General features: G+C 40.4%; 1 protein-coding gene and 1 long non-coding RNA gene across 2 annotated transcripts in view; one reads left to right on the forward strand and one right to left on the reverse strand.

Moving 5' to 3' along the window:
• Nucleotides 1–19216, forward strand: part of LOC148131216 (uncharacterized) — a 39483-nt gene extending 20267 nt beyond the window's left edge. The window contains exon 3 of the long non-coding RNA XR_015748586.1: nt 19164–19216. This is a non-coding gene — a long non-coding RNA (uncharacterized LOC148131216). The remainder of the gene's footprint in view (nt 1–19163) is intronic.
• Nucleotides 1–26932, reverse strand: part of LRP8 (LDL receptor related protein 8) — a 225944-nt gene that overhangs the window by 134574 nt on the left and 64438 nt on the right. The window lies entirely within an intron of this gene.

The raw sequence follows: 26932 nt of genomic DNA on the forward strand, positions 1-26932 counted from the left end.
CCAAGTTTTCTTCCATCTATCTTTCTCTCTATTTTAAAACAATATAAGTGGCGCTAGATCATTTTTAGCTAGTTTGGTCTAGTGGTCAATATATCAGATTAGAAACCTGGAGACTGTGAGTTCTAATTTTGCCTTGGGCATGAAGTCTCCCTCTCAGCACTAGGAAGGAGGCAATGGCAAACCACTTCTGAAAAACCTTGCCAAGAAAATGGCAGGGACTTGTCCAAGGAATAGCCAAGAATCGGACACAGTTGAAAAAACAAAACAAAACAAAACAAAAACACAAATAGTAAAGAATGTTTCTCAGCATTATTGAACGAAAAACACGGGAGCAAAGCAATGGAGAAAAATCTACCACTACCAATTTTCCTGTTTGGTCAGGAAAAATTCTGCAAGGAATTAAACGCTCAGAGCTTACTGTTAATTACTTGCACATTTCCCCAGTTTTCTTAGAAGGAGTGGATGCGGGAACCAAATATTGTTTAGAGATATTTTTTTCAATCTTCTCCTAATTCATATATTTATGTAATAAGATCCACTGTCATGAAATTCACCATTGCTGAGAACAAGATAGTATCATTAGCCTATTAGATATTAATTCTGCACTGCTTCTTCACTGATGAGCCTTTGCCGATATACACTGTAATACATTTGGGGGTAGAATGAGAGCTTTCACAGAAATTTAGAGAAGCAAGACAACTGAAGAATGCCTAAGCACTCCCATCTCCATACTAATCCATCAAAATGATACATCTAAAATAGGGACCCAAAAAAATCCTGAAAAAATTATGTGATACTTTAAGCTTAAAGTTGTATAGTACCTTAAATATTCTGTTTAGTATAATTTAAACCTAAATTCCAAACATGGTGCTTACAAAGACCTGTAACACACACTACCTTTGATTTTTTTTTAAAAAAAGGTAAACAGATTAAATTAGAAGCTAGCCGGTATCAGTCTCCAAAATGTTTTTTTACTAATAAAACGCCTTTGCATTCCATATAAACCTTACAGGCATTCTTCACAAATAGGACTGATGCCTTCCCGGACCTCAATGCTTTAATTACAAGAGTAGCCAACTTCTCATAAGAAAGAACTGTGGGCTGGAGAAGATACTGGGAAACAATCTTATCCATTGGCCTTCAGCTAAGTTGATATTTTAGTATTGGCAGCTCCTTTTTTTGAATGTCCACCACAGGCTGTCAAAATTTCAAATCCATCCACAATCCCAAAAAGTAGTAGAATGAAAACAATCTGAGGCCATCTTTCATTAGATATACTGGATTCTAGTCCTTACAACGTTATATCAACATTGGTAGTATTTTTTATTTTTAAGCAGAAAAATCTGGATAAAACTATTTCAGAGAAAGAAAAACAACGTTGTGAGACTTTCGGAGGGATTTTTTTTCATGGCAACAGATAAATGTATTTTATCCTTTCTTGAAATATTAGCCACAAACAAATTATTGCTATATACCAGTAACTGACTGAAGAATTAACATATTTTTTTCAGATTTATTGTAATAGCAATAGCACTTATATACCACTCATAATGCTTTACAGCACTTTCTGGGAGGTTTACAATGTCAGCATATTGCCCCCAACAGTCTGGGTCTTCATTTTAACCATCTCGGAAGGATGGAAGGTTGAATCAACCATGAACTGGTCAGGATTGAACTTCTGCTGTGGTAGAGTTAGCCTGCAATACTGCATTCTAACCACTGCACCATCACAGCTCCCCCCCTCCCCATTTATAAGTTGTTTTTAGTGAAAATAACATATTAGGACTAAGAACACTACAAATTATTTCATTGCTTTTAGGTGCTGCCTGCTTTATCATTCACTGATCACTGTTTCTCCACAATAATTAGCTTGTTAGACTGTCAGGGAATGTGTTAATTTCATTCCAACACTTATAATCATGAGAGTAATTTCACTCTAGTTATTCATGCTGATTCTTAGAGTTTTCTAGTCAGCAGAGTTCTCAATTCCCAAGCAAAATTTAATGTGCTCTTTGTGGCTGACCAAATTCTGTAAGAGTTGGGACTAAGCTATTTCAAATCAAATTGGGCGTTGGTACCTACCTGATACGCCCGTTCTCGTGGAGCTGCGAGAGCATCCAGATAGTGGGAGGTGCTCTAGTCTTCGCTCTGTCAGGCTGAGCTTGATTGAAGGAACGCTCCTCCTCCTCCACGTGACATCTCCACGCGTTCCCCCAGTTTTACGAAGACGAGAAGACAGCAACTATCCCCTCGTGTCAACTATATTACAAGACCGAACTTTGAAACTATAAACATCATTGGCCGAAACGGATTCCCCCCAGACGGACCAAATAGGGTGGGGCTGGATGTTTCACGCAGCTCACGAGAACGGGCGTATCAGGTAGGTACCAACGCCCATTCTCCGTTGAGCTGCTGCGAGCATCCAGATAGTGGGACATACCAAAGCCTGGCTTGTCCTACGGGAGGGACTCCGTCTGGTCCGGAATCACCTCTGGCTCCCTAGCCACCTGCTGAAGGACTCGCCTGCCAAAGGAAGCCTCAGCTGAGGCGAAAACATCGACTTTATAGTGACGTATGAATAGAGATGGCGAAGACCAGGTGGCTGCTCGACATATGTCCTGAATTGACGCCTGAGTGGCCCAGGCAGCAGAGGTGGCCGCACTCCTTGTAGAGTGAGCGGTAATGCCACTAGGGACAGGAAGAGCCTGTGCTAAATAGGCCCTGGATATAGTGGCCTTAATCCAACGACCAACAGTAGATGGAGAAACCTTGCAACCCAACGACTTTGGCTGGAAGGACAGGAATAAGGATTCAGATTTTCTGATTAATTGAGTGCGGTGGATGTAAATACGAAGAGCCTTCGCACATCAAGAGTGTGCCACTGCCTTTCCCTTTCTCGAAAGGGCTTGGGGCAAAAATTAGGCAGGATTAATTCCTGAGATCTATGGAAGGCCGAGTTGACTTTAGGCATAAAGGCGGGGTCTGGCCTCAGAACCACCCGATCAGCATGGAAGATGCATAAATCTTTTCTCACGGATAGAGCTGCTATTTCAGATATCCTTCTTGCTGATGTTATTGCCACCAAAAACACTACTTTGAGTGTGAGGAACTGGAGTGACGCCTCCCTGAGTGGCTCGAAAGGAGGCTTAGTTAATGCCATCAGAACTTTATTAAGGTCCCAGGTAGGGTACCTGTGAATCACTGGAGGGCGAATATTGGAAGCCCCTCTAAGGAAAGACCTTATGCGAGGGTGGTGCGAGAGTGAACCAGAAGAACTACTAGAAATCACCGTTGCCAGGGCTGCGACCTGCCTTCTCAGAGTGTTGGGGGAAAGACCCTATCTAGCCCGGCTTGTAGAAAGGCGAGGATCTGGGCGATCGAAGGTGAGAGCGGATTCACGGATGACTTGCGGCACCACTGACAAAAAATATTCCAGGTGGCGTCATAAATGCGCGTAGTCGAAGGCCGTCTTGCTGCCAAGATGGTAGTGATGACCTGATCCGACAAACCCTCCTCCTTTAATCTTTCCCGCTCAACCTCCAGACGGCTAGCTGAAGCCACTGCGGGTCCGGGTGCTGAAGAGGGCCCTGGGATATCCTGTCGGGGGATCCTCCACGGTGGGGCCACTGACAGATTGCACAGATCCGCAAACCACGGTCTCCTGGGCCAAAACGGGGCTATCAGAAGGATCTCCGCTTGTTCGATGATCAACTTCTGAATCACCCTGGGTATCAACGGGAAGGGTGGGAAGGCGTATAGAAGCCCGGTGGGCCAAGGGCAACGCAGGGCATCGTGATTCTCTGCGCCGTCGGCAGGGTAACGAGAGAAGAACCTCGGTGTCTGGGCATTGAGGGACATGCGAACAGGTCCACCACGGGCTGACCGAACCTCGCTGTCGCCTCCTTGAATAAGGAGGGGTGTAGGCGCCATTCTGATTGGTCCAGTTTGGCCCTGCTCAGCCAGTCTGCTTGGACGTTCGAAACCCCCGAGATGTGTTCCGCCCTGATGGATAAGAGATGTCTTTCTGCCCATCGACAAATGCGCTCGGCCTCTCTCATGAGACGAATGGAATGAGTGCCCCCTTGGCGGTTGATGTGTGCCTTGGTGGTAGTGTTGTCTGTTAAAACCAGAATGTGACGGCCTCGTACCTGAGGGAGGAAGGCACGTAGGGCCAGATACACGGCGTGTAACTCCAGCCAGTTGATGCTGCAGCGTCGCTCAGCTACTGACCAAGTTCCCTGGGCTGAAAGCGACTGCATGTGAGCTCCCCAGCCGTAAAGGCTGGCGTCTGTTATGAGAGTGACCCTCTGGGGCTCCTTGAAGAGATGACCTCGATTGGTAGATGGCTTTGTCCACCAGAGGAGCGAGGCGAGAACTCTTGGGGGATCTTCACCACGAACCTTGAGTTGCTCCTTCCGGAGCGTTGATAAGGCAGAAGGAACCACTGTAGAGATCTGGAATGTAAACGTGCCCAGGAATAATTGAAATACAGGAGACCAACTTTCCAAGTAGCTTGGATAGGTTTAGTAAGGAAGCCCTTTTATTTTGCCTGATTGTCTTGATAGCTTTTTGTATACTGGTGAATCTTTCCTGTGAAAGAAATACCCTCTCTTGAACCGAATCAATAACGGCCCCTAGATGCGCTATACGGGTGGAGGGAGTAAGCTGGCTCTTTTCCCGGTTAACAGAAATCCATGGGCCTGAAGCACTGAGAGGGTAATCTTAGTGTCACTCTCAGCCTGCTGTCGGTTAGGAGACAGAATAAGGATGTCGTCGAGGTAGCAGTGGATGCGAATAGGGAAATGTCTCAGGTGTGCCGCCAGAGCCGCTAACACCTTGGTAAAGGTCCTCGGGGCCGAGCAAGACCGAAGGAAGGGCTACATACTGGAAGTGTTGGTTGTTATAACAAAATCTCAGATATTTGTAATAAGATGGATGAATAGGTACATGCAAATAAGCCTCAGAGAGATCGATGGAGGTGAGCCAATCTCCCTTCCTAATACCCTGTAAGATAGACTGGAGTGTGTGCATTTTGAATTTGTGATGAACTACATAGCGGTTCAGCCTTTTTAGATCTAAAATGGGTCTCCATCCCCGGAATGCTTCGGAACCAGGAAAAGGAGGGAATAAACCCTCTTCCCCGCTGTGCCAAGGGTACAGACTGGATGGCCTTGATGTCTAAAAAGATGAGTGACAGCGGATGCCATGAGAGCCGCTTAGACGGGTCCCTGGAAAGGGTGAAACCATAAAGTGTTCGGGGAGGTGATTGAAACTGAAGGGAGAGACCACACCTAACAGTATCTCTAACCCAGGCATCAGACGTGGATAAGTCCCACTGGTCGGCAAAGTACTTAAGGCGACCGCCAATGGGATAAGAAACTGAAGATCTACCTGGGACGGCGGGAGCTTTATTCCCAGCGCCCGGAAGGGCCTCCTGTAGGAGCCTCCCGTCTATTCCTATCCCGGAGTCGTTCCAGTCCTGATAGGCCGACCGGAACATTGGGGAGCCCTGATATCTGGGGGTGAAGGCTGGTGGAAAGGAAGATCGAAAGGAGCCCCTCCGAAAGGACTGAGATCCTCTAGACTCCTGTCTCCGAAAAGAGATGGAAGGAACTTCTTCTTATTTCGGCTCTCCACCAACAACGGGTCAAGTGCAGGGCCAAACAATTTCCCTCCTGACAAGGGAGCTGAGGCTAATTTGGCCTTGTTCTTGACATCGGCCTGCCAGTGCCGAAGCCACAGTAATCTACGTGCAGAGACGTGGGAGGAGATGGCTCTAGCGGAAAACTTTACAGAATGAAAAGTGGCATCGGCCGCAAACTCCGCTGCGCCGTTAGCTTCGCAATGTCCTGATGAGCCCTAGTGTCTGAAGGGGGACATGCTGTCTTAACTGCCTGAGCCACCTAATAGAAGCCCGGGTGAAAACGATGCAGTTGTGGCCGACCTGATGGCCCAAGCATCCGCTTGATGCGTCGCCGTAAAGCCATCTCGGCCCGCTTATCCTCCGGCTTAAGCGCTTCTAAAGCGTCCGTGGGGTTGGATGAGGACGCCAACCGCACTATTGGATGCGTCAACCTCCGGGGTGTTTAGCATGTTGGAAAACTCTGAATCGAGATTGAACAACCTCTTGTCTAGACTGGAGGGAGCGGGAGGGGACCGGCAGAGGCCCATTGCCTAGCGACCAAATCAGAAAACATCGGGGGAGTTGGAACGACCTCGGTTTCGATGACCGGCTGACTGAAAACTAAGTCTTCTGGTCCCCCGGATCGCCAGTGCTGGTTCAGAAGAGGTCTGGGGAATCAGGCCCGAGACATTCTTTGCCTTGAATAACAAGGACTTAAACAAGTGTGGCTTAAATAAGCCTACGTGTACTGGCTGGTCAGGGAAATGCCCTCGTCCTCGGACATTTCTCCTTCCATGGGGTCTACCTCAGAAAATGGGTCTGAATACTGGATCGACCCCCTGTCTGAACCTTCCTCTTCCCTGTAAGGTAGGATTCAAACCCCATTTCTTCCTCTTCCTGACTCACCCCCTTCCAGGAAGGGGCCTCCACATGGGCAGGTACCTGACCGTGATGTGACGGTGGCCTGGAGAAAGATCTTCCGGACATCGACTCGGCCTCAGGTGCCAATGTTTGGGATCCAGATCTGGAGAATTGTTGCATGCCTTCTGCTATTCCTTGTTTGATAGCCATCTGCATCCATTCTCTAATGCTGTCCGGGATAATGGATGAGGCCGGTTCTTCTGGACGCAAACCTGCAGCGGTAGGTGTGAAGGTTGCTTCAGGCCGAGCGGTCTGGACAGTTGTAGCGGGAGAACTGCGCCTAGAAACAGAAGGTTGTTCTGGCAAAGGAAGAGGGTGAGTAGAAGTAGAGGGGGTAGGGAGTGGTGGTGGTACAGATTGAGATTCCCTAGAATGCCTATCAAACTCTTTCTCCAATGCCTTGTGACGCCTAAGTGCGTCCCTTTGAGAGGCTTTGGAAGCTTCCTCGGTCCACTTGCGCAGATGATGTGTCTTTGCCTTAGCCTTCAAAGAAGGACCTCTGGGATTTCCTTCTGCCATAATAATACAAGGCTTTTAGTACGCCTAGGAACCCGGCCTATATGTGGGCGGCTACCTTAACGTTGGGCGCATCCCCTTTTGGTAAAAAAAAATTTCGTTAATTATATTTGATTTTTAATTTTTAATTTTTATGGTTTATTTTTTTATTTTATTTTTATTTTTAATTTTTAAACTTTTTGTTTGTCTGAAACAAAAAAATAATGAATCAAAAAAGATCAATTTAAATTAAAAGGTAATTGAAAATATCTAAAAAGAAAAAAATGAACCAATATTTCAAATGAACGCTGGGACCAAGCAAAAAAGATCCAAAAAGGAATAAAAATATATATAACTATACAAAAGGATAAAGGTCCCCTGAGACAGCCTCCCAACACAATGGGAGGTAAGTGCCTCTCCTCCACCTCTGACTCGCTGCGATAATAGAAATTCAAACCAAATAATCAAGGCCAAACAAACACAGGAAGCACAGGGCACGGAGCCACGGACCCCTTAAATCAAAAGGAACTTCAAACAGGCCAGCCGGTCCTGTTCTAAGCCTTCTTCAAGAGTCGCAGCAGGAAAAATTCAAACGGAAAACTTTTACAAAAAAAACAAAAACAAAATGGCGACGGCCACGAGGTGGCGCCAAAAAAAAAATTGCCGCCGGAGTCAACAGATACACAGAGGGGAGGAAAGCCCCTCGAAAAAGAAAGAAAAAACAGGCCAAAAGTAAAAGGCAGTCGAGGGCCTGAGAGAGCAGAGCTCGCCCTCTCTCTTGCGTTCGCTGGGGGAAAAGCCACGACGCGCTATACCGCGCGATAAAACAAGCCGCGAACGATGCGGCTATGGAAAAACAAGGCAGGCACCAGAGTGAGGGGGTGGGGGCGAGGGCCCTAACCCCCGATCTCCCCTTGAGGGGTGTAAATGCACCCCTTCTATCCCAAACACCCCAAATGCGCAGGGACCGGAGGAAGGAAACAAAGAAAACTGAAACCTGGAATTTAATCAAGAGAAATCCCAAATCGGCCAAGGAACAAAGTGAAAAGCTGCCTGCTCTGTCGAGGCTGAGCTAAAAACTGGGGGAACGCGTGGAGATGTCACATGGAGGAGGAGGAGCGTTCCTTCAATCAAGCTCAGCCTGACAGAGCGAAGACTAGAGCACCTCCCACTATCTGGATGCTCGCAGCAGCTCAACGGAGAACAATCTTGATTGCTATAATGAACCACCCAGAGCAAATATAACACCAGGCCCAAGGAGAAAAACCTATACATTCAACATTAACAATTTACCAACACAACACAACCAACTACCTCTTCATTCCATACTTCACCTCATTTTCTATAAACTCATTTCTAAATCTTCAGCTCTCTTTACTAACCAGCAAAGATCCGGTAAAAATTAACAAAAATACATAATAACATACATATATAATCTCATTTTCCATTTAGCCTGTTCATACATCCCTTAACAATTAAACTTTGCAAAAACTAAAAATTATTAAACATTACCAGAAATAATAACCCCTTTAGATATCAAAACTAATCAATTATACCATTAGACATTTCCAAAAGAAAATCTATCCAATCAAGATAACTATTACATATCACCAGAAACAAAAACTCGTTATTTAACAATAATTAGATAACCAGTTTTATATTTCCCCCCTACTTTCTCCCACCCAACCTTAAGTCCCACAAATAAAATTCCCATTCCTGTTTGCTTATATCTTTTCCTCTTCTCTCAAAGTTCTTATCGTCTTATGACCTTTCAAACCCATTTGTAATTTTCGTAAAATAACTCTGGTAAATCTCTTATATTTCAATTCAAAAGAGTAGCCAGTCACCTCAAACCACAAGATGGCCAGCAAATACATTTAACAACAATAATAATAAATACTCCACAATATATTTTTATTTTTAAATGATCATCCAATTGCATTTGTAAATGCAATATTTTCAACTTTCTTATAATCTGTAATTTTAAAATCCCACTCAGAATCCACCTCAATTATCTCCAGAATAATTTGTTCATCTTCAATACCAGCTTTTGGTTCTAGTAAATAGTTGAAAAGTCCAAGCAGTTCACAGATCCATAAATCAAACATTTCTTTGAAAGTAGCCATCTTGTGCTCTAGTAATCAAACTTCAAAGTCTTGTTTTGTTACAAGATAGATTTTTCTAATTTTTCTTCTTGTTACAAGTTCTTTCTAATTAACTTCAAAGTCTATCTTTAAACCAATTTCACAAAGTCTTTAACAATTACAAAGTTTTCAGAAACAACTCTGAAATCACCTTTTTTATATATTACAAGAATTACATAAAATGAAGATTTTTACTAATGTGAAGATATGTGATGTTCTTTCTTTTTAAAAGAAGAGAATCCCATCCAGTGCCTTGTAGACCTGTGATTCTTTAAGAAACGATCAGAGAGATAAAAGATGGAGATGGGCAGTTTAGAAATGTGTGTGTATAGGGGGGTGGGAATAAGGGAACTCCAAAACTGATTTAAAAGGTGAAGTCTGGTTAAACCTTGAGTGCTGAAAGATTGCATTTGCTGTTTAGAGCCTGATGGAACCTGCAACTTCCAGAAAATTGAAAGTAACTGCAAAAATGTGGGCTTCTACTATCTGCTTATAAAAATCAGCTGTCTGAACAGTGGTGGGATTCAAAAGTTCCCAGTGGGTTCTGTAGGTGTGGCTTGGTGGGTGTGGCTGCAGGGGGGTCACGCGACTCGTGCATACATGCATCAAACGTGCGCTTTGCGCACGTGTTAAAACAGTAAAAACTACTGCGCCTCTCAGCTGTTTAGCACAGCAATGCGCTCTGCCACGCCAAACAGCTGACAGGTTATAAGGGACCTAGGAGCAGGGGCAAATGGGTGGGCCCAACTGCAGAGCGTCAGAGAGACTCGGAATGAACTGGTTCTCTGCCAGCTGATCTTCAGCACTACTGGTATGCCAGAACCGGGCTGAACCGGTAGAATACCACCACTGTGTCTGAAGTACATGTGGGCAAACTCTTCCCAAACTTTTCTTCCAGAAAGAATTTCAACACATTCAGTTCCCAAATTCAACTATAATGTCCCCACTAAAAATGTGGGAGTTAGTTCTCCTCATCTCACCAGAGGTTATCTCCCTTCTATTCAAAGCACACCTTTTGAGGATGCAGTATCTGCTCTTTGGAATGAGTGAAATCCTCTCTGAAATCCTTGTGGCTCCTACTTTGAGGGCATTCCAGAAAACCGCAAAGACCAGGCTGTATTCCCAGGGCTCAGGAGAGAATAGATAGAGCCCCTTTTTTGACTGTGTTTTCTTTGGCTTTCCCTGTTGTTGACTGGACTTCCCGTTTTGTTTATTATTTATTGTTTAGAGTATTTTCTTATATTTGGAGTATTGTGAGCCATCCAGAATCAGTCTGGCATTGGGGACTGCTGAAGTTGAATTAAATAATTAAATAATTAAATAAATTACTGTGGTTTATGGTGGTGTTCTGGAATATATTACTATAGCTTGAGAAATTTTGTTCCTCTGGCCCCATGTTTGTTGTCATGTGTGGTAAAGAAGGGTGGGTGTCATAAACTCTGAACCAATGTTGAGTTTAGATAATGATAATTATTTTGGATAATTGTTTTGGCACTGTGGTGCTTTGGTTTGATTATCTTCCTTAAAAATAAAGAAGAGAGAGTAATAAATCTAGACTTCAGTATCAAATGAGAAATCTGTAAAAGATACCACATTATGATCTACAGAAGAACAACTTGATTGGGAGTGTTGATAATTGTTCCTTCTCTCAGTATCACTGTTGCCATCTTCCTTCTTATCAGACATAGCATCTTTAACTATCTCATTCTCGATTATTATGTGGTATCCAGGATCACTTTCATCTAATCATTGCAAAACAGCTTCTTCACACCTTTCTACTTTGTCAATCTTCTTTATGCTTTTATGGTAATCACTGGGTTCAAATCCTTCAAACTTGAAAGTCAGCATTTATATTACAAAGCAATTATATTTCCAGTCATTTGTCAACATTTTAATTGTTGACTTTTTGCAGTGTTAGGATATGCTTCATGAATGAAAGAAGCAGGTTTCATAAAACATAGTCAGTACTTTGATTTATTCAAAGTACAATGTGATTTAGGCTTGACAGAAATGACTACAGAAAATTATTGTATATGCTTATGCACTGAATTTCTATTCCGTTGCAATCATGTCACTGGCTGTGAAAGGTCTACTTGGAAAAGAGGATGTAGGTTTGTGAAATTTCCTTCCAAGGGATGCTTCCCTGCCATACTTCCCTAAGGCATGTCATCACTTCCCCAAAAGTTCTTTTTTTTTTTTTTTTTTTGGCTAAAACTATTATTCTGTGAATGAGATTTTATTTGATTAATAGAACTTCTGATTGCTCACATTTTATGCTTGCTTCCTTGTAGTAATTAAAAGCATCATGGTACCTTGCATCAATATCTTTTAATTAGACCTGATTTTCAAAGATTTTTAATATGAGAATTAAGTATTCTGAAAAAGGAGGGGCAAGTACCAAAATAGGGTGATTTGGCCCACAGAAAATTTTCATCTCCAACACACTGCACTGCAGCCTAAAACTTACAAAGCTAAAGTTACTGATCTGAGAATTCAGCTTCAGGCATTTTTTTATTATTATAAACATTTTTTTAAAAGCACAAGAACCTAATATCTGTACCTGTTCTTCCTAAGCTCAGGTAATTTATATGATGTTATAACAGTTTACTATTACAAAACCTGTGACAGAGATTAAACATAATTTCACAAATTTGAGAATTTGTTAAACTGAAAGTGTTGTCCAAATTATCACTATGAAAAATAGTAGACCATTTTTTAAAAATGTGGCGCACAAATACATAGACATACATCTACGTGCTCACAATCTTGTGGGTAAAAATGCTATTTTAATGGCAGATTTGCTAAATCTGAAGTTTTATGAATAAATAGGTTCAGAGAAGGAAAGGTGAAACAGAGAATTGAAAAGGAACATTAAGTTTTGGCTGTATCTGGGTCAAAGAACAAAGAGTAGTGCTCATAGATTACCAAAACTGTAATTACAACACACATGATCCAACTTCTTTTTTTGCCATGGCCAGATAAGAAGACAGCGAACTACCGGTTGCTACATCAATAATCTTCACACTGATGCACATTTCCAGTTACATCTATTTCAACCAGTGAGGAAAACAGACTTTGAGGCGTACCTTTTATATATAATGCCTTTTCACGCATTCTCATGCCTTCACATATATGCACAGTCTGAAGAAGAAACATTTGTTCCAAACATTTGGAGGAAAGCCCCAGAGGCCAATATTTAATGTTCTATTTAACAGCATTTCAAAAGGAAAAAAAAAACTATGCTTGGTGTATCAAACATGTATAAATCATATTTATATGGGTTTTTTTTTTCATAGCTCTTTATTCTATAAAAGACCTTAAACACAAAGAGTAAAATGGGCTGTCCCAAAACTGCTGAACTGAGGCAACCTTCATTAAATTTGAGTATTATGTTTGATCAGAAGGTACATTTTTCTCCTACTGGTAGTCAACAACAGTATAAGAAAATGGTACATTGGTTTATAGCTCTCATACATTCATTTTCAATGAAATACATAATTCTACTTGGAATGAAAGAAAGACTTTTGAGTTTTTAATTGAGGGTGAGTTACGATTAAATGATTAAATTTCTAAGACTGGATTACAATATTAAAATTGATTATTCCTAATTATGTAGGTTTAAGGAATGAAGTTTATTATTAACTATATTTTAATGAGATTTATGTAAGTATGTAAAGATGATGTGTATTTAAGATTAGGGATTTTTTGTTATGGTGGATGAATATAATGGAGGAAACATGGGATATCTTTTAGGATTATATTAGTGAGGTAATAAAATCCACAGAGATGAAACAAATATAAAAATTAGTAACGAAAGAATGGGTCTGAAAAGGGAGGGAGGAATACCAATGAATTAATGGAGAAATTAAAATGGGCTTTTTAAAAGTTTTTGTTATGCTTTATTTCAAAAATCTTGCTTGAAAATAAAGTATTTTTGAAATAATGACTGATAACTGGATTTTAAGATTGTACAAATATTGCATAGGCTGTTAAATATTGATTGTATATGTTTATGATATGATATGATTAGATATTATGTTATGTTTAACATAGACAAAGAGATTGCCTTATTATACATTTCTGTCTAGATTGAGGAAAGTCAGAAGTCTTTCTTTTTTATTTGTTTGTTTATTCCTCTTTCCCCTCCCCCCAATTTTAACATTTTCCCCTTTTGATTCCCTCTCCCCCCTTTTTGTTGTTAAGTTGTATTTTATCTCCTCTGAAATTTAATAAAGTTGCTTTAAAAAAAAGAAAGAAAGAAAAAAAAACTGTGGGAAGATCTTTGTTTTTAATGACTAGAAGTGTTTGGTGGGCAAAAAACGTAGAAAGGAAAAACAGAATGTAGTTTAGACTCCTGCAGTGCTGCTTAATTGAAGCTACAGAGGAAAGAATTGATTTCACTCATCAGGAATTTTAGCTATTCTAGCTCTCTCTGGGAGAAAATACACTGAGACTTGGATGCTAAAATATAGTCCATTGGTTTGTTGTGCCTCTCCAAAGAAATTAATGAAGCAGTTCAAGCCATCTTCCCAACCTACTTGTACAAAAGCATGTGCACTGAGGGATTTCCTTGTGTTTGAATCTCAACTGACATGAGTACTGTATGCTATCTATATAAATTCTTAAGTCTTCTATGCCCATCATGCAGCTTAAAGGACTGTCGACAACCTCTGATGTCATGCTACACATGTTAAGGATAACATGAAATTTCATTGCATGCAACAGCTGTTGCTACATGGAATGGCTTCAATTCAAGGATACACATTGAAGCACATGAGAACACTTGAGAGGACTCAGGATGAAACCACACAAAGTAACTTGTAGGTGTAACATTTTACATAGTGTTGAATTATACCGCAACTACGGCCATACAGAATTGATTCGTCATCACTTAACCACCACAATGGGGACCAGCAACTCTGTTGCTAAGCAACGTGGTTAAGTAAAACATCACATCATCATGACAGAGCTACAACTTCACTTCTCCTGTGAACACCCATGGGTGTTAAGCAAGACATCCTACGATCTGCAATTTGCGAGTAGGATAAGATTGACCTTCTTCCTGTGCATTAATGATATTGACAAGGATTGGGACACAATTATGTAAAAAAGGGACCTACATTTACATAGCTTTGGTTAGTCTTTGCTTTTCCAAAGCACTGTTTAGCTAGCACCTCAGCACTGTTTAGCTAGGAAATCTATTTACCTGTTGTGCTTACTGCAACATGACTACACTTTAGCTGGTTTCATTTGCTTTTATGGTTTAGAGAATGGGTAAAGTTATACCCAGGGCTCCTCAAACAACAACCAGCACACCGTGACAATCAGAATCCCACATTTATCACTGCCCCACAGCACTTAACAAATACCATTGCAACCAGAAAGTTGGCTCTTTCTAATTCTTTTTTTTCCTCAACTTCTTCTTGATCATTCACCTATAAGAGTAAAAAAAAAACAAAAAACACCAAAGCAAAATCCGGACTGTATTAAAAGCTGGTGAAAGAAGCTTGTGATCAAGATCACAGGCTCTCTGACAAGCAGTATTAAGATGCCAGCAACCCAGCAGTCAACTTCTTACTTGGACTTTTTCCCGTCTTTATCCCAGGCTTTCAAAAAGACCTTCAACAGAGGAAAACGAGGGACTCCTTCCCCCTAAGTTGCCATGACAATGGCAGAAGGGGATGCATCTATGAAGCAGACATTAACCAAGTTGGCTTTAAAAGCCCTCACACTTGGGTTTTTCTTCCCCACCCACCTACTACAGCGAATTTCAATGACTGTATTTAGCTGTCGCTTGCAAATCATTTCTCTTTTCTCCACATGGCATTCGAGGTGTCCGGCCATTGTATGCTGAGGAATGCTGGCAGACAGATGATAGAAAAACACAAGCTCCTAATAGAAGGTACACAAAGGTGGGGGTAGGGGATGTTCAGGCTTCTGGTTAAAATTATAACGTTGGGAGTTTCTTATGACCATTAATAGACTGGTATCCTGTTCTCCTGGCAACCTATTAATCCAACATGTATCTCATAAAGTCCCCCGTTCTATTCATCAATGTTATATATTGTTTACTTTCACCAAGGCACAGATACCAATTCTATTCCATCACTGCCATCACTGACTAAAAGGCTTACTATTATGCATGTTGTATTTGCAAAGTGTTAACACAAATCCCTTGCTGGCTGATATGCACTGTGCATCTTTTACTCTGTCTCATAGAAACTGCCACCACCTGCTGCACAGAGCAAGCCCAGCCCAGCCAACTCTATTCATTTCTAGTTCCTCTTTTTAGAAAGCAATGCTCTTTCCATTGTTAATAAACTATGCCATGGAAGCATTCAGCTATTTTTCCCTACATCATCATTAGCTTAAGCTAAACTGGTTTCTGGGTTATGAGACTGGCACTGGGTCCTACACAACCTTTGTGGAGGCTCACTTTAAGGTGGTCTAATGGCTACAAACTTCAAATCGTGAAGAGATTGCTGAGTTGGAGGTGGGGAAAGGGATTTTAAAGGACTCTCCTTCCTTCTAAAGAACTTAAGTATTCTATAGGTACATGCAGAACAGAGATCACTGAAGGGAGCAAAAAATAAATGTTCTTCTACTCCGTTAGCCCAGTTCAATGACTTTGTCAAGATCAGTATTTTCTCCCCGCTTTGTATAGCAGAGATTGGATTGTTTCTTACAGCATAACTATTGACCGAGTAACTGGGTAGTAGGGGAAACTAGATGGAGTTCCAACTTCTGCTGATCACAGAAATGAAAAAGCAAAAGTAGTACATGTAGTCTATAAACATCTATATTTGAGAAGAGAATAGGAATATATTTTCATAATTATATTATGATTATTTCCATTCTTAATGCTACTTTTTCAGACATAACTCATTTAAGAAAAACTTCCAGTTTCTGGAAACCAAGTTCCAATGAATTTTGTACAACAGCCTTTAGCAGGAGTCACATAAATCAAGGAACAAAGAATATCCATCTTTAGATGTAGGAGATGATTTTCTGTAACAGAGAGCTGTATGGATGGATGGAGGCTTTCCATTTGATGGAGGATGGATATTCCAAGCTCCTTAATTGCCATAAAAGTCCCTTCATCAACGAGAGCCAAGATTAGTGTCCTTCTTGTTCCTGACATTGGTTTGTGTGATGCCAACATCTCTAGAACAACTATCTTTATCAAACGAAAACCAAACATACTCAATTCCTCTCTCTAAAAGATAAATGTTTCACTTTTCTTTCCATTATTTTATATGGAATGCTTGAGCAGAAACAAAAAGATCTGTTTTATTATAGCATAAGTTTTCTTCAATAATATCCCCAAACAGATGACTACACCTTGCTTACTTTAACACAATCCGTCACAGGAAGTATCACAAGGCATGCCTGCAAAGTACTAATAAAAACCCTTCTCTTTTTCTTGCTGCAAGGCAATCTAACCGCCCCAAAACAAGAATGGTTTGCTGCTTTTAATAACTTACCTTTAACAGGGAAATATGCTGGAGGCTTAATTATATGGATAGACCTATTTTCACGATCTTGCTTACAAATTTGCCAAATTGGCATGTAACCAATAAAGGCAACAGGAAGGCAGGCAGAAAGAAAAGAAAATCCATATCAGTTTTAAAAAGTCATCAAAAATATAACTATAAACAATGTTAGGCACCTGCAACCAAAGACAACCTTAGAAATTCAAGAACATACTGTGACATAATCAAAAACATCATAATGCACACAAAGGAATTTCAACTAATTTCTACTTTAGAGTGAATGTCAAAAAAAGTGCACTTAGTCAGTGCAGGATTCATTTCCCGGGGTTATAATACTTGAGTAACTACTCTCACTTAAAAAATGAAAGTGCTTGCCCTGCAGTTTTTAAATGGAAAGTATAGCACAGTGTTGACTGTCTCAGACTTCTCAGACTGTCTCAGACTTCTTCTTATTATTACTTAAATGGCCAATAGCTTTTTAAAAAGTAGAAATAAGCAGAAAATCATAAATGGAGCTTGCAGTCCCAGCAAGCTACACAGATAGAATACAAAATGGGCTGGCAAAGGCAGTCATGTATCCGTAATGGGGAAAAATGCACATTATCTCGGTTTCCTCACTTAAAGTATCCTCCAGCAGGGTTTAAATTTTGTAAGCTGATCCTTTCATTTCCAGCTTTGAAAATGACATAGTGCCAGATTTCAACTGAAGTTAAATATCATATTTACCCAAAAGGAAGACTAGCTACAATGTAAGACAACTATCTCCCAAGAGTAGATAGGATTTAAAAAAAAAAAAAAAAGACACAGCCAAGAATTTTGTACAATGCTTTGTTATTATCCAGACTTATCAACTTAAAGATTTCCCATCTCCAGATACTTTATCAATTAATGTCTTTATGTGAAATACTTGCTTAAGGGTGTGGACAGATATATCTGCCAGAAACTATATTCCCCAAAAGGCCAGAATCAGGATGTGTAAAGTAAATTTATAATAGCTACATTAATAATGAATATGTGAAGGGAAAACGCCAGCCTCCTTCTGAATAAGCCACAACAGCAAAGTATGAGCGCCTGCAGATACGGCACCTGCTGAGCATAAAGGCTGCTCTGAAGAAGGAACAAGTATGGGGGGTTGGAAAAGGAATATGAGGGAGAAGCCAGAGATCAACCAAGAGAAACCTACAGCATAGAGAAGCACCTGCTGGATTCCCTTATCAAGCCTTCACAAGCAAACTCTTGGCCCCTCCCCACAGCCTGCTAGCTTCAATCTAACTCATTGCCCAGGCAGAAAAGAGAGCTCGTTCCTCTTGCTAGAAAGAGAAATTAGAGTCTAAACAAGTAAGAGCTGCTTATTATGGTCCCAGCTGAGGCTGAAAGTTTTACTGAAACTACAGGTGAGAGAACAGAAGAGCAAGCTTCTGCCAGAACAGTGTAGTTCCTTGGTTAGGCACTGTAGTTTGAAAGTTACATTGAGTTCTTAACTTGGGTTAGGGAGAGATACATCTTAGTGAAAGACAAATCCTAACTCAAAAATGTGCAAAGTTGTGGTGAACACGAGGTCACACCTGTTTCACCCATATCCTCCCACTTGTGATTGTATGACTGTAACCTTGTTGCTTGTATCCTTATGATTTTTATTGACTGTTTCCTAGTATGATTTGATTGCTTATTGTACCCTATGACTATTAAGTGTTGTACCTTATGACTCTTGACAAATGTAACTTTTCTTTTATGTACAGAGAGCACATGCACCAAGAAAAATTCCTTATGTGTCCAATTACACTTGGCCAATGAAGAATTCTATTCTATTCTATTCTATTCTATTCTATTCTATTCTATTCTATTCTATTCTATTCTATTCTATTCTGAAGATGGTATCACATGGGCAGTGATGTAGAGGACAGCTATGGGCCATGCCTTGGCTAGATCCAACTTCTCATTTCTTCTTTTCCCTAGGTTTCTTACTATGACTTTGAGCTTAGAAATTGCTGTGAAGGCTCAAAGCAATGAGTTTGGGGTTCATGAAGCTGTAGAACCTCATCCATGTCTTAACTGGATGACCAGGATAAGGCCCTGATGAAACTGTTCAGGAGCCTGGACCAAGAGTCCCTTTCTAACATATACTAAATGGATACTATTCTCTTCTGCTAATCATATTCAAGGCAAAGTTTATAATCCATAGACATACTTTTTAAAAATCAGTACTAAAAGCATCCAGTATTGATTAACGATCAGCATGTTAGTCTTTTTTCTTTTTTTCCAACTATCTTAAAACATTTTTTTCTCTACTTCAGCTCCTTCAAAATATTTTGTCTTTTCCCAGAGGGGGATATGATATTGTTTTACATAATTTGGAGACCAGCAGGTTGAGGAAGACTGCTTTTATCATATGGTTGAAGCATGAAACTCTGTAGTCTTTTCCATAACGTCCTTAGATTGTGCAGATCATTAAATTAATACTGATTACATTTTTTCTCACTGGAGAAGAGCCTAAAACTGGGAAAGATTGAGGGCAATAGAAGAAGGGGACAACAGAGAATGAGGCATCTGGATGGAATCACTGAAGCAGTAGGCGTGAGTTTTAATGGACTCCAGAAGATGGTAGGGGACAGGAAGGCCTGGAGGAACATTGTCCATGGGGTCGTGATGGGTCGGAGATGACTTCGAAACTAACAACAATAACAGTTTTTTTTTTAAAAAAAAAATCAGTTTTGAAATAAGAGTAATAGTTGAAAACCCTGTATGTTTTTCCCCCTGTCTCATATAGGCACATACAACTAATTGATGCATATTAAATCATAAATTAACAATAAAGGATGTTAGGCCCTATATTTACAAACCCTCCGTTTGATTCTTGTTACATGTACCCTTGTCCCCCATGTGTAAGCAATTACTGCACACAGATGGGCAAAGAAAAATAATGAGATAAAGTTGAAATGATATATGTCTTTTGCTTTTTGGTTTGCATCCTGTGTTCTCATTTCAGCCAAACCATAATGATCTCTACTTTCAGGTCCCACTTGCCTTCTATCATTAAGCCATAAACTGTCAGGCAAAACTAGATGGCAAAATTAAACAGCTCCTCTGTAAACTGAGCAGCACTAGAGAAAAGAAGGAAAGCAAGCATATAGTAAACAGCGGATTGCCAAATGATATATTAACTCCTCTGGACAGAGATGCTCAAATAGGATACACATATCATACATAAGTGGGGCTCTGAAGCAACCAAAATGAGACCAAAGATAAGCTTTGACATTTTAATTAACCTGTGTTAACTATCATAATAAAAACTAAAGCCAGAATAAAAAATTTATAAAATAAAAAATAAAGCCAGAATTCCTAAAGATCTATCCAAGTCTTTCTCAGAAAGATGGAGGTTTGATTTATGTCTAGGTGGGATCCAGATTCTTTGTCGGAGTAACTAGAATTTAGAACAGGTTATGGAGAATCCTGGATTATCGGCTATCCAGCCCTGTCCTATAGCTCCACATTTTTCAATGGCTTGGATAAACTAGTAGCTTCCTATATAGCATTTCACAATATAAACTCGCTACAGTACAGCACTATAAGGAGGTTTAATGTTAGCATAATAGCAAGTTCATTGGACTGTTAAAAATCTATACTTCATCTCTGCCTTGTGCGCATTCCTTAGTTTGCAAAAGTATTGAACAAGTTTCAAGCACTCAAAATGAGAAAAATTAATATAATTGTTAGTGACAGATCTAAATGCCTTTCTGAGAGCAACCGATTTGAGCAAATTCTTTTTGTGTCTCTAGCAGAAAGGAAGAAAGAGACATCAACACAAAAAGCTCAAATGAAAAATGACTTATAATTTCCCTACAAATCTTATGTAAACACACTGCGGGTACCAGCATTTGGTACCATCCAGCTCAGCTGCACACAAATGATATGAACTAATCATCTTTCCTCTCATTTGGATAGCTGTCAGCTCACAGGAAACCAAACAACCTATTGGTACCGCATAGACTTGATTTTTAAAATCATACTGAGTAGGCCATCATCAAAATGATATTCACTGCTTCTCACTTCTCATGATTTGTAGTCATAATATGCCAATTTAATTATAAAATATGGTTCTCCCTGGTATCATTTTACCATCATAAAGCTTCTTCAGCCCACAAAAATCTCTGCTTTCATCCTTGCTCAAGTGCCAAGTTCAATACTTCAGTCCCACTTGAACTGGATTCATTACAATTATCTTTTGCTAGGAATTGCTTAAGCTTATTGCATTGGCTGTTCCAGTAGGAACTGCTCAAACAGTACCTGAATACTGCTGTATTTTTCCCACTAACATATTGCTGAATAAAATCTTAAAGATGTGATCATAGTCACTGTACCTGGGAGTTGGGTGTTCTTACTCAAAGTAGCCCAACACCTGAAGTAAGAAATGACTGGAATGTATAACTCTGTCCCCTTCAGTAATATCCTGTTGTTAGTGTGATCTCTGCAGCCCTTGTCACAGACCCATCACAATATTTGCTTAAAATAAAAGTACAGATACAGGCAAAATTCTGATATGGCAGTTTCCAGATGCAAACTGTGCTAAATGTGCTAGGATAATGTTTGGGATGGACAAAAGTCATTTCATGTTTAGAAGTGGCAGAGAGATGAACATAATTACTTCTTTCCACCTAATTAACTTTCTTCATTTTCCTTGTCAAGCTGCTCAATGTGGTTAGAAAGAAGCTGGAGCATTAACAGAAAGGAACTTCTAAAAACACTTGTTTTTCAAACTTCGCAACTTTAAAACGTGTGGTCTTCAACTCCCACGAGCAGTCCAGTCATTGGAGCTGCCAGCAGTACCAGAGCCAATGACCTCACATTGACAGATCTGACATGTTTACAGATCCCTCAACTGGCCACATGATTGGATTTTATGACTATTCTTAGGATGGTCTTAAGCTAGTCACTACACTCATAAAGTAAATCTTATTGTTAAACAAATCCATAGTCATTAAGTCCATTGTAACTTTCAATGATTGTTAAACACCGATGGTTAAGTCAAGGACTACAGGTATGGGTAATCTTCAACTTATAACAGTTTGTTTAGTGACTGTTCAAAGTTATAGTGGCACTGAAAAAAATGACTTATGACCATTTTTCACACTTACTACCACTGAAGCATCTCCATAGTCATGTGATCAAAATTCAAACACTTGGCAAATTCTCCTTTATTGGTACTTGGCAATTGGCTCACATTTATGATGGTTGCAGCTCCCAGACCCATGTGATTATTTTTGCGACCTTTTGACAAGCAAAGTCAGTGGGGAATCCAGATTCACACAACAACCATGTTACTATCTTAACAACTGCAGCGGTTCACTTTAACAACTGTGGCAAGAGACCCAAGTAAAAGGGAGCAAAACTCACTTAACAACTGTCTTGCTTAGCAACAGAAATTTTGGACTCAATTGTGGACACAAGTCAAAGACTATCTGTACTTAAGTCTTAGGCAGAGGCTAAGAAGATTCAGGATTAGAGACCTGAACTTCAAGAATGTTCAAGGTCAGCCAAAAAACATGTGATGCCAACAGTGGAGCAGACTCTACAGCCATTGTTTTGATTGTCAGCTGCGCACTGAATGGAAGCTCAACGCAGCTTATTTATGATGTTCATTCCCTTTGATCAGTGTTGAGAACAACTTTAAGAAAAACTCAATTTTTGCCTGTGAATAACCTGTGCCACTGCATTTTGGACCTTGATTTCTTCTGACCCAGCCTCTTTTTCTCTAGTGGGTTTGTCACCTGATTGACAGCTTGTTGGTCTCAATTCCTGCTTGCCTGTTGGATCGCAAATAGAGTATACACTCACAAAGGTACTGAAAAAAGAGCTTTTTCAAAGGTGGCTTTATTTCAGCTAGCTGAAACAGAGACCCAGATTACTTATCTTTGGCCCATGGCAGATTTATAACCTTCTAATTGCTTTCTGGCAGCCAGCTGAGCTGGCATAGAAAATAGAAAAGCTCAGGTTAAATTCTGAACTCGGATCTGCCCCATTCTTGCTAATATGCCATGACTGGTGGATATATTCCCACACTAGCTGGTGAAGTGCTCAAAGGGGACTTCAGTAAAGCCAAAGGAGAAAACACGGTCATTTTGTCCATCATGAACCAATCCAGCCACCATCTGTGAGTCAGAACAGACTCAAGAGAGCCAGGACAGGGTTTTAAGGAGGCTAACAAATCACTTTGTTTTCTGCTGATTCAAGGACAGATAGAGAGTACTTTAAACTCCTAAAGGTGAAAAGACCCATAGAAAAAGATAAGGCTTTAAAAAGACAGGCAAGTGTTCAACAACAACTCTCTACAACAGAGGTCTCCAAACTTGGCAACTTTAAGACTTGACTTGTGGACTTCAACTTCCAGTATTCTCCAGCTAGCATAGCTTTAAATAGCTGGCTGGAGAATGCTGGGAGTTGAAATCCACAAGTCTTAAAGTTGCCTAGTTTGGGGACCCCTGCTCTACAAAAATGCCATAAGCAGCCCATTTTCAGTGAAGGTATGCTGGGCTGAAGTACCTCTTTACTGCAATTCTAGTATTGAAGAATTTGCCCAATTTCAATAAAACAAAACCAAACCCAAACGTTTAGCATAAAGCTTTAAATCTATCTGTTTCTATTCCATATCAGTTTTTCCTTCTGTGGTTCTCCACTGTCTTAATCCACGCAAATCAATTCCATTTCTTATGACATAATCACTCTTAATAATAACCCAACTAGATTTTCTGCTTGAAATTGCATCACCAATAATATCAAATGAAACCAGCTTTAATTCTCTTTATGACTGATCATCTTTTTAAAAAATAAAAAAGCTATTAGGAACTGCAAAGAGGCTTATTATTTACCAAGCTGATCAACCCTTCAATTGCTCCCTTTCAGCTTATCTTGATACGGGGCAACCATTTATCTGTTTCATTCTGTTTATGCGAATTCAGTTACTGACAGCTGCAAGGATGCTTAGGAATGGGCAAATCAACTTGCCACCTCACAATTTCAAAAATATTGATCTTATCCAAGATGAAAGCAAGAAATAGAAAAGAAACAAATTTTAAAACTGGCTTAAAGGGCAAAAGGGAAGTACACTGATGTTTTGCTCATTCAAAAGAAGCACTGCTAGACTTTCTGAGAAGTTATTTATGTATATATTGCAAAATAATTTTTAGGAAAGTTCTTAAGTCTAAAGAATGGATTAAAGCAGGGGTCAGCAACCTGCGGCTCTGGAGCCGTATATGGCTCTGTCATCCCTCTGCTGCAGCTCCCTGTTGTCGGTCGGCTCCACAGTTGATAGGGCTTTTGGTTAGGACTGGTAGAGGAAAAAAGACACCGCGCTAGGAGGAGACTCTATGGTGGGGTTGAAACTGCCACAGAGTCTGGTTGGCTCCAGAATTGGATAGGGGCTTCTGGTTAGGACCTTTGTGGCTCTTTGAGTGTTTAAGGTTGCCGACCCCTGGCTTAAAGATATCAGCTTCTAATTGCATCCCTTACCAACTGAATATAATTTTGATTATTAGTATATCTGTATTATTCAAAATGTGTACTAATACTTGCTGCTGAAATGTTACATATTTTAACAGGGTAGGATATGGTACATTTCCTGCTCCCGTTTCACTGAGACAGATGTTCATTTCAGCTATGCTGTTCACTTCTTCTGCATCACAATCTCAACATACTCATATCAAAGGTATGACCAAAGGTATTCCAAGAGTCTTAAAATAGGCCAGATTTTTTGACATATTTCTCTTCACGTAACATTTGAGGCTGTAAGGATCTGACAGTGTTGGATTGCAGTTTAAGGAATGGGAGGTTCCCATAATACCAATATATCTACAGTATATTTCAGGTGGGTTTTTAAATAAGTTATTATATCATGACCACGTGAAATCATTTCAGTTTGAAGTACAAACATCTTCAGTTAGAGTATATGCTATAGGTCAATGTATATGGGACATTTTCAGGAAACAAGGCAGCAGTTGGGGGTGACAAATTGTAGTTATTCTGCATATGCAATTTTTTTGTAAAAAATTTCCGATACAATTTTAATAATTTTGCTCTATTAATACAATAGAGATAACTCCAATCAAGCTTCATTTTTCCCTGGGTTTTCAGGATTCAGAACAAATCATGCTTAACATTTTAGAACAATTTCAAACTTAATAAAACATATTTATTGCTGAAACCTATACATTATTTCATACTTATTTCAAAAATGAATTCCTGGAATATATTGCTTTCTGTATAAATTATAATCTTCAAAATTAACTTCTTTTTCTTACCTACTTTGCAGTTTATTATATTATTCAGCAGTGACATCTTATAACTTTATATCTTTGGGGTGATTTTATTAATATTTTTAATTAAAAATTACACCAAGGCATGATGGTTTATCAAACTACTGACATTCTACCAGAATTTGTAATCAAAATAATCAGAACATAAATTTAAAAATCAGTGAATCCACAGAATTTGAACTGGGTCCACCATTAGAAGTTTATAAAAGACTGAAAGTATCTGAGAACCTCCTGGAATAGGCCAGCCTGTTTTAAAAATTTTACATCAACAAAGTTCCTGAAACCATATTATTTCAGCCACTTATGCAGCACCCTGATCCATGTTTACTGTATTTCTATTATGTGTTTATTACAGTGGTTCCCAAAGTTTTTCAATCCACCTCCCCCTTGGTGCTACAAACTCATCCTCAGTGCCCGCCACCCAGGGGTGGGATTCAAATTTCTGTGGGCGTGGCCTAATTTGAGGGCGTGGTTTGCTGGTCATGTGACTGGGTGGGCATGGCTTGCTGGTCACGTTACCGGGTAGGTGTGGTTTGGTGGTCATGTGACTGGGTGGGCGTGGCCAGGTAACTGGCAAACCAAATACAAGTGGTCCTCACTTAATGGCTGTTCTTAATGGTGTTCTAATTTATGACTGGCCTCCCCAGACCTACTTGACCTGTTTTTGGAGTTTTGACAGCCATGCACACACATACACACACAGTCCCTTCCAACCATGCCGGAACAGGTCATTGGACTAGAATTGGCAAAGCCTCTCTGGTTAGATTCTAGTAGTGACTAGAATCTAATCAGAGATGCTTTGCCGATTCTTGTTGATTTTTATTTGTATTTCTTTATTTTATGTTGCTGAATTGCATTAACATGTGTGTGCCTTCTTGTGCACAACACAGAAGCTTTTGTGATTCTTTGCAGCAAAAATTACTGACCTCTGGCTTTGCTCTACTTTTCAAATGTGCTGCCACTGCCGCGTTCTAGGTGCCAGCCCCACAGGTCCAGCCCATTGAGCCTGCTGCATCAGAAGGACCTGCCCAAGCAAGTCCGAGTGGAGCAGTGCACCAAGTCAATGGGGTGAGCCTGAAAGAGGGAAAGAGAGAGAGAGAAAAGAGAGAGAGAGAAAAAGAGAGGAAGAAAGAAAAGAAACAGAAAAGGGAAAGAAAAAAGGGACAGACAAAGAAAGGGAGATGAAAAAAAAGAAATAAAGAAGGAAGGAGGGATGGGGGGAAGGAGGAGAAAGATGAGCTATCTATTCTAGTCCAATCACCTGCTCCAGCAGGGTTAGAAGTGTGTGTGTGTGTGTGTGTGTGTGTGTGTGTGTTCTCCTTGTAATTTACCAGTACATTTTGGTTTTGTCTTCTTCAGAATTGGCACTATAATACATTGGGGAAAAGTAATTTTTTAGGGTGGAGATCTGGTCCAATGGATCCTGTTTAAAGCCTCAACAAAATGTGAGAGCTTCCTGATAGTCTTGACCATGTTTCATCCACAAAACCTTTAATAGAAGCCAAAGATGTTTCAATGTGGAAAAGGGCCTCAGTCTAAACTAGGCCTCATTTCAATCTGATGCATCAGGTCCCGCTCTCTCTCTCCCTCCCTCCCTCCCTCCCTGACTGGCTTTGCTCTACTTTGCCGATGTGGCTGCGGGGCCGGCGCTTTGAACATGGATGGATGGATGGATAGAGACACAGGTAGGTAGGTAGGTAGATAAATAGGTATGTAGGTAGGCAGACCTTTTGGACGAATGTATGGATAGGTAGGTAGGTAGGTAGATGTATATTGGTAGATGGGTAGGTAGACAGATAGATAGACAGACAGACAGGCAGGCAGGCAGGCAGGCAGACAGATCTTTTCAATGGATGGATGGACGGACGAATGGACAGACAGAATGCAACAGCGGCGGCACTTCGGGAAAGTGGTGGTGGCAGCTTTTCCCAACATGCTGCTGCATTCGAG

Source organism: Notechis scutatus, chromosome 3 (assembly GCF_049901735.1).
Source record: "Notechis scutatus isolate UNSWTSFEM ecotype Mainland chromosome 3, rNotScu1.2, whole genome shotgun sequence".
Taxonomy (NCBI): domain Eukaryota; kingdom Metazoa; phylum Chordata; class Lepidosauria; order Squamata; family Elapidae; genus Notechis; species Notechis scutatus.